The following is an 11,495-nucleotide window of genomic DNA, read 5'->3' on the forward strand; positions in this document are numbered from 1 at the left end:
GAACTGAAGAGTTTGCAAAGGAGCTGGAGTGCTGGACGTGCAGGGGCATGGTATCCTGATGAGGTGACAGTGGCCAACACCACCTACATGGGCTTGGACGCCCTCCACTCTGCAGGCGGCCTTGGCAAGCTGACGGTCTACTAGAACCAACTTCGTGTAGGAGGTCAAGATGGACGTCGACACGCTGAAACCGATCTGGGTAATTAATCCATTCACGCCTTTCAAATTCTAAAGCATACATAGTTTTATGATTTGATCATCAACTAATGCAACTGGTCTGTGTGGATCTTAATGCTAGAGTTTACACCCGTGGTACTGGAACTTACCGGGTTTTCTAGTTAGTACTGTGTACTAGATGATATTTGATTTATAGTCCTTTTTACCAAGTCACGTGTAGTGTCCAGGTGATGTGCAATGTGTATTTCTTAGATTTATCAGGGATGTTCTCCTCTTGAAAGGGTTCCATAACATAGCTATTGTTTTTAATCTGGTTTGGTCACTGTTATGTTTGCATTCTTTATAGCCATGGACCTTTCCTCACTTATTTTTGTCAGCATGCAACTCTGTTTTGTGACTTTGATTTGGTAATGGCTCAATTACTAACCGATTGTGGTTTTAGGTTCAGGTCTGCATCAAAGGCAACATCTAACTCATTGACAAGGGCATCCACGTGGGTCATCAATGGTGTGGTCCAAAAAGACGAGAAGCACGGCTGCCGTGACGATGGTGGACATCGCCACCTACCCGCTGCCCAAGAGGACCAAGCCTGGCTATCCCGATGCCTCCATTTCTTCACAATCTCTCGCCAGGAGAGTAGGAGGGGCGGCAACTGCTTCCTTGGCCGAGCTTGTCTCCACTAGGCTGCTTGTGCAGGTGACCTACCCTCCGTTTCCAGGCCCTTCCAGCTCTTCTTCTCTTGGGCAATTTGTCGAGCATGTCATGCGTGGCCTCAGGGTGTGTTGGTTTAATGAATGGTACTTCTGCTGGTTTGGTGCAGGATTTGGCTCTGCGGTTCAATTTCAACGCTGTGGGGGAGCTGGTGCCATTGTGGGCTACCTATTGTTAGGGTTCATCTTCCAATGATTGTAGCCGTGGCGAGGTTAGGCCTGCTTCCTGCCATGTACAGCGTTGATGCAAGCTGCTGGCTTGCCCAACACCGTACCATGCATGTGCTCCTCCACGAACCTCGTCAGATGGTGTGAGGTGAGCATGAACTCCTTTCCTTACCAAATTTTGTTCTCCAATTTCATGTGTTTAACTATGCTTTTTATGAGAGAATCTTGTGAAATCCAGAACTACCGTAGCTAGCTGTGGGGTGTTGGATTGCAGTCTAACTCGTTTTATCATAACTATGGTCATGTTCATTTTAATCCTGGAGTCAGTATTATACTCATGTTCATTTTAGAGCCTTTAATCATGCTCCTGTGATTCTTAGTTGATAGGATTTACTGTGTTTTATATTCCTTTTTGAACACTTCTGTTCTGAATTTGCAACTCTTCAGTTCTGAATTTGAGTGTTGAAATAGTGATGTGCTTGGTGCTCTGAGTGGAAAACCATTACCTACTTCAATAAAACTCAACTTCTCTTCGCCCCCTCATTGTTTGCATGCATTTGAAACACTTCTGTTGTTTTTGAGTAAGATTAGAAATAATGGTCTTGCAGACTACGAGATAGAGTTGGGGTAGCGCCAATTGAAGAGAAGCTTGTCCAACATCGTCTGAGATGGTTTGGGCATATTCAGCGCAGGCCTCCAAAAGCCCCAGTGCATAGCGGACGGTTAAAGCGTGCGGAGAATGTCAAGAGTGGTCGGGGTAGACCGAATTTGACATGGGAGGAGTCCGTTAAGAGAGACCTGAAGGATTGGAGTATCACCAAAGAACTAGCTACGGACAGGGGTGCGTGGAAGCTTGCTCTCCATGTGCCAGAGGCATGAGTTGGTCGCGAGATCTTATGGGTTTCACTTGTAGCCTACCCCAACTTGTTTGGGACTAAAGGCTTTGTTGTTGTTGTTGTTATCGAACATACTTATAAACATGAAAAAAATAAATCAAAAGAGTTTTTATTAAAAGAGAAAAAGAAAACTCCAACGAAAGTAACAAAAAACAGAGGAAAGAAAAACCCCACAAAAAAAGACTTGCAGCAAAAAATCGTGCTATTGGACCTAGCCCATGGGAGTGACCCGCTTGCGATTCACCGACACAACGTATAAGGAATACGGCGAGAGAGTGGCTTTGGGTGAGGAAGGCTTTTTTACCAATAGTGATACATGCTCGTCATGCCATTGATGTCACCCAGACGTGCCTCACATTAGGCCTATCCGTGGTAACTACCCCCTAAACTAGACTTTTTTTGAGACACAACCCATGGATACTCGGTCGTCCATAAATGGCGGTACTATCTACATATGTTTTCACGCATCAATGGTGACCGATCAGCAAACAATGTTTTCTAGTAGTGTAAGTATTGTCAATAAAGCCATAATGGTCTTCCATAAAAAAGGATCTACATACACTGAAATAATCATGGCGCACCAGTTAACATCTCAACTCATGTTGTTAGATACTTACTCCTTCCGGTTTAGAATGCCCATAAGTATCCATGGTTTGACAATTTGACCAATGTAATGTCACACTCCCTCTGTACCACAATACTTGTCGTTGGGGAATTTGTACTGGTTTTCCCCAACAATGAGTATTTAGGTACAGAGGGAGTATATTAAAAAAGTTAAATCATTATTAGAAAATGAGTAAAATGCATTGGCGGTACTTGAACTTGCGAAGAAAGCACGCTTTGGTCACTGTATTTCAAAATATGGCCAATACGGTCACTCAATACGTCTACACGTGATTGTACGATCACTGTTCACCGTACGCCACTCGTCGCCCCTCCATTTGACCAATCTGAGGCGACAGCCGGCGCTCGTGGGGGGTTCTTTTTGGAAATTAGCTCGTGATGGGTTATTTCCATCCACACCCTGTGTCGCCGATGCCAAATCCCTAATTCCCCACTCGCTGCCGCCGAGGCCGACGCCCTCCCCCTCCCCCTGCTGCTTGTTACTGCCCTCTTCGTTGCTGCTTTCCACCGCCCCCCCCCCCCTTCCCCCGCCTCTCCCGCACGCCGCCCTCTCTCCTCCCCCACCCCCCAATTGAAGAGAAGCTTGTCCAACATCGTCTGAGATGGTTTGGGCATATTCAGCGCAGGCCTCCAAAAGCCCCAGTGCATAGCGGACGGTTAAAGCGTGCGGAGAATGTCAAGAGTGGTCGGGGTAGACCGAATTTGACATGGGAGGAGTCCGTTAAGAGAGACCTGAAGGATTGGAGTATCACCAAAGAACTAGCTACGGACAGGGGTGCGTGGAAGCTTGCTCTCCATGTGCCAGAGGCATGAGTTGGTCGCGAGATCTTATGGGTTTCACTTGTAGCCTACCCCAACTTGTTTGGGACTAAAGGCTTTGTTGTTGTTGTTGCAGACATTCAGGTTGGTTCAGGCTAGGTTACTCTTTACTGTCACACGGGAGATCATCTTATTTTGTTGAAAAATTTCACATTTGGACGAATTTCATCTCACATGTTGAATTTTGTTATGCGTCCTTTTAAATTCTGACAAAAGTAGCGAGCTGACTGCAGATATGTGTCTAGACTGAATGATGAATTTTGTTTCTAGTTCGAAGAGATTTATAGGATTTAACAAGATGTAATTGCTTTCAGCCTTTTACATGTTGTTTTCTGACGGGACAATAATGATGGTGCATCCATCACTCGTGGTAGCTAGTAACAAATAATCCATGCAGAGTGAATGGGAGTTGATTGAACCTTATTTTTCTGACAGTTTTCATATTCTGATGAAATACCATCTCTAAGGTCCTGTACTCTACATCCATCCTGGATTGAATGCAATGGTGCAAGTATTTTTCTTGGTTGGAAAGCAATAGAGCTAGATATACATGCACATATGATAACCATCTAGTGCAAATGGTACTACCGATATGCCTGATCCAAACTCTTCATACTCTTGCGTGTTTATTTTATCCATAAACTGAAGGTGTGCTGAATGAATACTCCGCTCTTTTGCTGCATCCTAAATATTTCACCAGGAGCAGCTGTATCTCTACCAACAGCTTACTCTTCTTTACATAATAATATTTGTGGCTCTTGTATCTTTTCTCAACTCTGAAGTCCATTTTTCTGCTAGCTTTTTTGGTTTTCATGACAATTCGTGAAAGAGGATGCCTCCATTTCCTCCTAGTTTGGCGTCTCTTGCACAAGACGAGCCCATGCAGCAACTGGCGATGGCGTCGAACGACACTAAATACTGCTGGAACCCCTCTCCTACAGACAACAGATGTATGTTCTGAAGTCCAACAACTACTGCATCCGTTTTATTTAACATCAACTCCATGAAATTATATGGTTCACTTCTTCTTTTGTTATCTCATTTAATTAATGGGCATGCGAACTGGATTGAAGTGTGCTTTTATACTGGAAAGTGCACAAGAAGCTGGTTGTTCTATATCTAGACTCCATCATCATGTGGTGTGCCTTTGATAAAATAGTGTCAAGACTGTTGTTCTTCATGGTAGTGTGAGTTATATCAATATGTGGATTGCTTGAACGGATCACTGATATCATGTACATCCAAAAGTATTGATTATGTTTATAAATCCTATTGATTATATCAAATGAGCAGAGATGGACAGCCATCTTCTATGCTTTCAAATGCCTCTATTAGGTAGATGCTGTCTTGCTGTATGATTATGATGGGTAGTTTGCTATGATAGCTGACCAAATAGGCGATTCTGTTATTTTGAGTGATGTGCTCATGTCTTGCTCTCCTAGGGAATTGCTTGAAGAAATTTTTTATATCATTTACGTTCACAAGTACCCGCTTTTTATTTTAAAAAATCTGTTAATTATATCCAGTGGAAAGAATTGAGGAGCCATATTGTCCCAGAATTCCTGATTACGTTTTGTTTCCTTAGCTGTGACTAGCCTTGCATGATGAATTGGTGATGATGCTGGTCAAGATTTGGTGATTCTTTTGCTGTCGATGGTGCATTGCTGGTGGAAAATCTTCTCTCATCTAGTAAGTCGTGGAGAGATTATTGTGCTCTTGCTGACGAATGATCTGATCAATTTTCCAACTAACTTAGAAAGACTGATGGAGTTCAAATTTGATGCTATTATCTTGAATTAAATCAAAATTTTCATATTTGGTCACTATGGTTTACTTGCACCCTGTACTATGATTCCTCTGCTAGTTTTTTATATGATTTCTTTCTTGATATAGCATATATGGCCACACACAATCTTGATAGTACAATAAACTTTTTGTTGCCATGGTTAATTATGGGGTCCCTTGTTATGCCTTGATTTATTTGGTACCATCTCTATATTGATTGTGGATAGGCATTGTTGTAATACCGTTGGACGTTGGTACAGTAGTTGTCTACTGTTTTTGCTCCGGTAGTAGTGTAGGTTTCATGATGGTCTGTAGCAAAACACCCAAAAATATAGAGTTGCATTTACCGAGAAGGTATGCTCTGGTTTAAGTCCATTCGTTTTGTACCAACTATAAGTATTTCAAAATATTAAATGTGGTGTGCCTTTGTTGAAATAGTATCAAGACTGTTGTTCTTCATGGTAGTGCGAGTTGTCAGTATATTGGATTACTTGAATGAATCATCGATATCATGTACATTTAAAAGTATTGAGTGTATTCATAAATCCTATTGATTATGTCAAGTTAGCAGAAATGGGCAGTCGTCTTCTATGCTTTCATAATGCCTATGTTACGTAGATGCAATTTTGCTGTATGATTATGAGATGAGTTCTTTTATTTTGTTCAGAGTGTTTTGCCTGTGTATCATTCACCTAGAGAATTGCTTGAATACATTCTTTATATCATGTATATTAATATGCACCCGTTTATCAATAAGTTTATTTGTTGATTCTATCAATGGAAAGAATCGAGAAGCTCTCTTGTCCCAGAATTTCTTATTACGTGTTGTTAACTTCTATGTGAGTAGCCTTGGATGCTGATGATGCTGGTCAATGCTTTCATGATTCTCGTGTTGTCCACGGTGCATTGCTTGTGGAGCAGCTTCTCTCATCAAGTAAGTCATGGAGAAATTTGTGTGTTCTTGATGATGAATGGTCTGTTCAATTGTCCAAATAACTTAGAAGAATTAATGGAGTTCAAGGCTTGATGCTTTTGTTTTGAATTGAATCAAATTTGTCGTATTTGGTCACTATAGTTTACTTGTGCCCTTTACTATGATTTCTCTGCTAGCTTTTTATATGGTTGCATTCTTGATGTAGCATATATGGTCATGCACATCCTTGATACTACAGTAAACTAGTTTTTTTTGTCCCCCTTGCTCCACTAGTATAATGGCATTTGCTTCATGTTTTTCCTTGTACCTACTGTAGCATCTGATTGGCCATAACTTTAGAGATAGATAAATCATAGGTTGCGGGAACATGAACACCGTGCTTGTCCTATTACTACCTTGATAATGTTCTAGTAAATCTCTGCTGATCAATCACTTGCTAAGCTAGCTTGATAATGTTTTTGTCATTGTTGTTTGACTCTGCATACTTGTGTCTGCCAAATTTTTTGTTAAAAAGAATTGATTAATTGATTGCCATTGCATTTAGCTCCTGTGTAGTTGTTTGGCCTTCTTCGTATCCTTTTTTTTGTTCGTTGTCCTGATTTATTTCAGATATGCTTGCTTGCCATTGTGGTGTGGAATTCAGCCATAGGTGTACATATACCTGGCCATGGGATACCCGGCCCGACTGGCCTGACCCGACCTTGCCTGCGGGCCGGGCCTGGGCCTGAGTTTTGAGCCCGAAGCATGCGTCGGGCCGGGCCTGGGCTTGGCATTTTCGTGTTTTAGGGAAGGGGCCTGGCCCAAGGCGTCAGGCCGGGCCTGGGCCTAAAAAACAGGCCCGACGGCTGGGCCCGGCTTGGGACTAGGTTTGCTGCCTTGGGCTTTGTTAGGCCTGGCCCGGCCTAGCAGATGGCCAGGTATAGGTGTACACCATACTGCTTATATTGTCACTTGTTGATAGAATTGTCCTGGGATGTTGCTATTACTCTTATGGAGTATAAATTCTAGAATGTGTCTAGATACATCCATATCTGGGCAAATCTAAGACAAGTAATTCGGGATGGAGACAATATCATGTTGTCGTTTTCCTGGGATCACCCTTATCATCTCTCACTGTATCCCATTTTGTGTATCAAAAATGTTGCACCAGCTACTTATTTGTGTTGATGGAATGCTAGGATTTAGGCTTCGTGCCATGGTTAAACTTTTAGGGTTCCTGATTATACCCTGATTAATTTGGTACCATATCTAATTCTCTATATGTGTTGTGGTTAGGCCATAGTTGTAATATCATTGGTTCAGTAGCTGTGTGATCAATATTATGCTGGAACTTGAACATATGTCCACGTTCCTAGCTTGATAATATACTAGTAATTCTCCGCTGATTAATGTCTCTGTGACGCGCTTTTTCTTCTTCTGCTGCTCTGCATGGGTTTATTGCTTTACTTACAAGGAACTCAAATGATGTGGTCATGATTAGTTTGTCGTCTCATTAGCTGTGTGTTGTGCATTTTATTGGATCATATATAACTGAGCTGTATATATATTCTCTCCAGGTGAGGACTTTTTCCACATAATCATGGATTACTTCATCTATGTTGATCAAGAAGTATAGCAAGGAGATCAGCAAGGACAACCATGCTCTTGGAAAGCTGAGGAAGGAAGCTGAGGGTGCCAGTAGAGCCCTCAGTAACCAGCACCCGGTCTGTGTTGAGATCGAGTCCCTCTTCGACGGGACTGATTTCTCGGAACCACCGACCCATGCCAGGTTAGAGGAACTCAACAATGATCTGTTCCGCATGACCATGGTACTCGTGAAGAACGCCATGGATGACGCTGGCCTCGAGGAGAGCCAGATCCACAAAGTTGTTTCTTGTCGGTGGCAGCACCAGGATTCCCAAAGGTCCCGCAGCTCATCAGGGACTACTTCGACGACAAGGAGCCAGACAAGGGTGTGAACCCTGATGAGGCTGTTGCCTTTGGTGCTACAGCGCAGGGAAGCATCTTGAGTGGGAGGGTGGTGTCGGAACCAGTGGTATGATGAATCTTTTTACTCGCCTCTTCTCTTTATCCTGCTGGCATGACGCATCCTACTTACTCCACTGCTGGTGTGCTGGATTTCAGAACAACTTCTGAAGAATGATTTGCGATTTCTTTTCCATTCTAATTGCTTAATCAAATTGAGTGCACATATACTAGAAGGAATTGGATTGCATGTTTGTGGGCTGTTGCAATGATAACTATCAAATGGTTTGCTCTTCCTCAAAGTTACAGTGCCAGTTAGCTGATTTTCAGTGTCCTTTTAATCAGTAGCATGTTTCCTTTTAATCAGTTTTGTGAATTCGTCTGAGGGTGCATGCACTAACACTGAGTTATGAAGAGGACATTAGAAAGGCCAAATACTCAACATAGCATGTTCTTACAGAAATAATTATTTTACACCAAAAATACATGAGAGAGAACATGCTTAGATGGATAGCTGAGCAGGTGCTTAACGTGTCATTTGTATATGCTATTTGATAGGGATTGATAATTGTTTTGGATGTTGCCATGCTACTGTCTAGGCTGTAGAACTTGACATGAAGGGAATAAACTTTTATTGCACTTGCTCTAGTTAGAGTATTTTTCTCACCTGTCTTTTGCATAATTACTACGATTGATTTGTCTGTGCTTGAGGGAATAGGTCAGCATAGCCATATAGGCAACCTTTGTTAGCTGTATTAGCCAACGTTTTGGTGAATACAAGATTCATATGCTGTAAAAAAAATGATAGATTAGAATTTCATGCTAGGATGTTGAAATGATTGTATGGTATGCATATTGCAGTCCCATACATTGAACATTTTGAGCACGAGGGTAACCAGTTAATCAAGTACTCCCTCTGTCCCATAATTTTTGTCGTGGTTTTAGTTGAAATTTAAACTAAAACAACAACACCAATTATCGGACCGAGGGAGTACTAGCTAGTGTACAGCATTGCAATAAAGGAATTCTTGTTTGTGAAGACTATGAGCAGAGGCTGAAAATCGACACTCAACCTACACCTTAGGGGCATCGGCAATTCTACGTTCTACTTCGTGGGCGAACTCCTGATCCGGCCAAACGACGACATAAATCGCTATCCTTGTCACTCACGTTTGTGAGTGAATTATGTGGATGACTTGTTACATACTGTCCATCTCAAAATAAGTGCCTTTGATTTAGTACAACACAGTGGTTTTCTGTCTTGACTTGTTATATATTCTGTCTTGATGAAACATTTTTTGGCCGTGTATATATATGTAAACAAAAGAAGAAAAAGAAAGATCTTGAAGTGTTCTTGTATTGCATGGCCTCGTACAATGGAATTAATCTTTCTTTCTCTCTACCCAGGGAGTGGCCTGGCTTGATGGTGAGGATGGCGACGCAATCTATGCTTGAGACGATGGGAGGTCAGTTAGCTGCTGGAAATCTGATGGTCCGAAGGGCGAGAAGATGGGTCGATTTTTCTTTACATTTCCGGTATGTGTAATCTGATCTTGTTGCTTTGGTCCTCTATTGATGCTTGCCAATTTGGCTTGTGGTAGAACAGTGTAGTCTGGCATTGTCTTGTCTTGTGTTCATAGAAAAACCTCACTTGGTTCTTTCTTTGGATATGTTACAGGGGAGAGCATATCTGTCTAAAGAAAAGAAAAGCCTGGAAGTTGTGGTTGTTAGCAGCCAGGCCATCGAGGGAACTTGACACGCTCAAGTGGCTATCTGGGTTGTGCCCAGAAGCTGGCTGTTAGATTCATAGGCTTCTCAGCTAGTTTGTTGTGGTGTTGAAATAGCCTCTTGTTTTTAGAATTGTGTTGAAGAGCTAAGCTTAGCTTCATGTGGTTGATTTTTGTTGGTGTGGAACATGTTGCCTTGGCAGGATGATTTTGGACGGACTGGTTGCTCTACAAAGGAATGAATTCGATTCGAGTGCATGAGTAAATGAGTTTCTGGATTCCCAACAGACCCTTGTTGATTTGGATCATGATTTTTCTGTTTTGGCTGAAAAGAGTCCATTGCAACTGTGTCGGCGTGCTAGTCGTCGCTGTGGGTTTTCTGCTCCCTGCAGCAGTACTTTTGTGCTTGTAAAATACTCCCTCTGACCCTAAATAAGTGGCGTGGTATTAGTTCACTTATTTTGGATTGGAGGGAGTAGTTGTTTTGTACTCATACATAAGGAGGGAGCTTGAACTTATTCTGGACTATGGATGAGAAGTCCCTTGTTCTGTACGTTGTTTTCCGGACCATACATAATGAGAAGTCACTTATTTTACCCTCTTTTTTTTTGTAATCCTTTAGCGTTGGGTTTGGATGCTGCTTGTATACTGGGAGTGAATTTTCTTTTGGTTTAGAGCATTTTTGCTTTCATGATAAAGCAGGGGCCTAGGGTCCTGAAGATTTATCTCTTGTAATCATGTAGTAGCTGTCGGTTAGAAAGAAAGAAGTTATCTCTGAGAAATCCTTCGTCGTATTACCTCCGCCTCAAAATTCTTGTCTTAGATTTGTCTAGATACGGATGTATATAGCCATGTTTTAGATACATCCATATCTAGAAAAATCCAGCACAAGAATTTTGAGACGGAAGAAGTTGCCTTGTTGTATGGGTGCTTCTTGACATGATGTCTACAGGAGGGGTGTATGTGTTTTGGGATTTGAAAAATCATGCTTCTTTCTTTGGAGAGCATTTTGTGAGCTCCAAACAATCTGCTGTAATTTTTGAACATGCCGCTGATTGGATCGTCTGCTTTCTGATTCACAAGAGAGGACTGTGTGCGGCAAAATAAGTTAATCTTTCTGAATTGCCAAGAGAGGGCCGGTGGCGGAATTTGTTCTGGTTTAGAGCCTTTTGTAGCCCTGAAGATTTTGTTTGGGTGTATTTGTTTTTGAAGCGCATGAATGGATCAGTTTATGAGCACAATCAGCATGCAAAATTGGCGCTCAGACTAGGATGTATATTTCGGACGGTGATTCTCGACAGGTGCCACGCCCAGACTAAGATGATTTTATTTTTATTTTTTTGCTGAAGGGAAAACAAGGGATTTGATTTGGTTTATTCGGGCCTTTTTATGCCGCCAAATTGTAGCGTGACGGTACGAATTTGATGCCGGGCTTGGTCAAACATGACATGGAGACAGGCATCTAGTTTAGTTTTACACCCACTTTTATTAATGCCAGCCGCCCATGCATGCGTGGGTAATTAAGGAGGCAAGCAACGGTTGAGCCAATCAGCATGCAAAATTGGCGCTCCATCTTTCACTCGGTGATTAATAGATGAGAGCCTACGGATGATGCCCATCAGCCAGCACAGCAGGAAGGGAGGGAGGGTTTGGATCGCGCCACCTCATCGATCCGCGGCTTGCACGGCCT

General features: G+C 42.3%; 1 long non-coding RNA gene across 1 annotated transcript; it reads left to right on the forward strand.

Moving 5' to 3' along the window:
* The first annotated feature begins 630 nt into the window (after positions 1-630).
* LOC125529067 lies at positions 631-10,380 on the forward strand. The gene is made up of 8 exons (XR_007292540.1): positions 631-873; positions 998-1,203; positions 4,193-4,344; positions 4,980-5,083; positions 6,027-6,113; positions 7,670-8,148; positions 9,486-9,614; positions 9,757-10,380. It is a non-coding gene; the product is annotated as an uncharacterized LOC125529067 (long non-coding RNA).
* The last annotated feature ends 1,115 nt before the right edge of the window (positions 10,381-11,495 follow it).

Source organism: Triticum urartu, unplaced genomic scaffold, assembly GCF_003073215.2.
Source record: "Triticum urartu cultivar G1812 unplaced genomic scaffold, Tu2.1 TuUngrouped_contig_5315, whole genome shotgun sequence".
In the NCBI taxonomy this organism is placed as follows: Eukaryota; Viridiplantae; Streptophyta; class Magnoliopsida; order Poales; family Poaceae; genus Triticum; species Triticum urartu.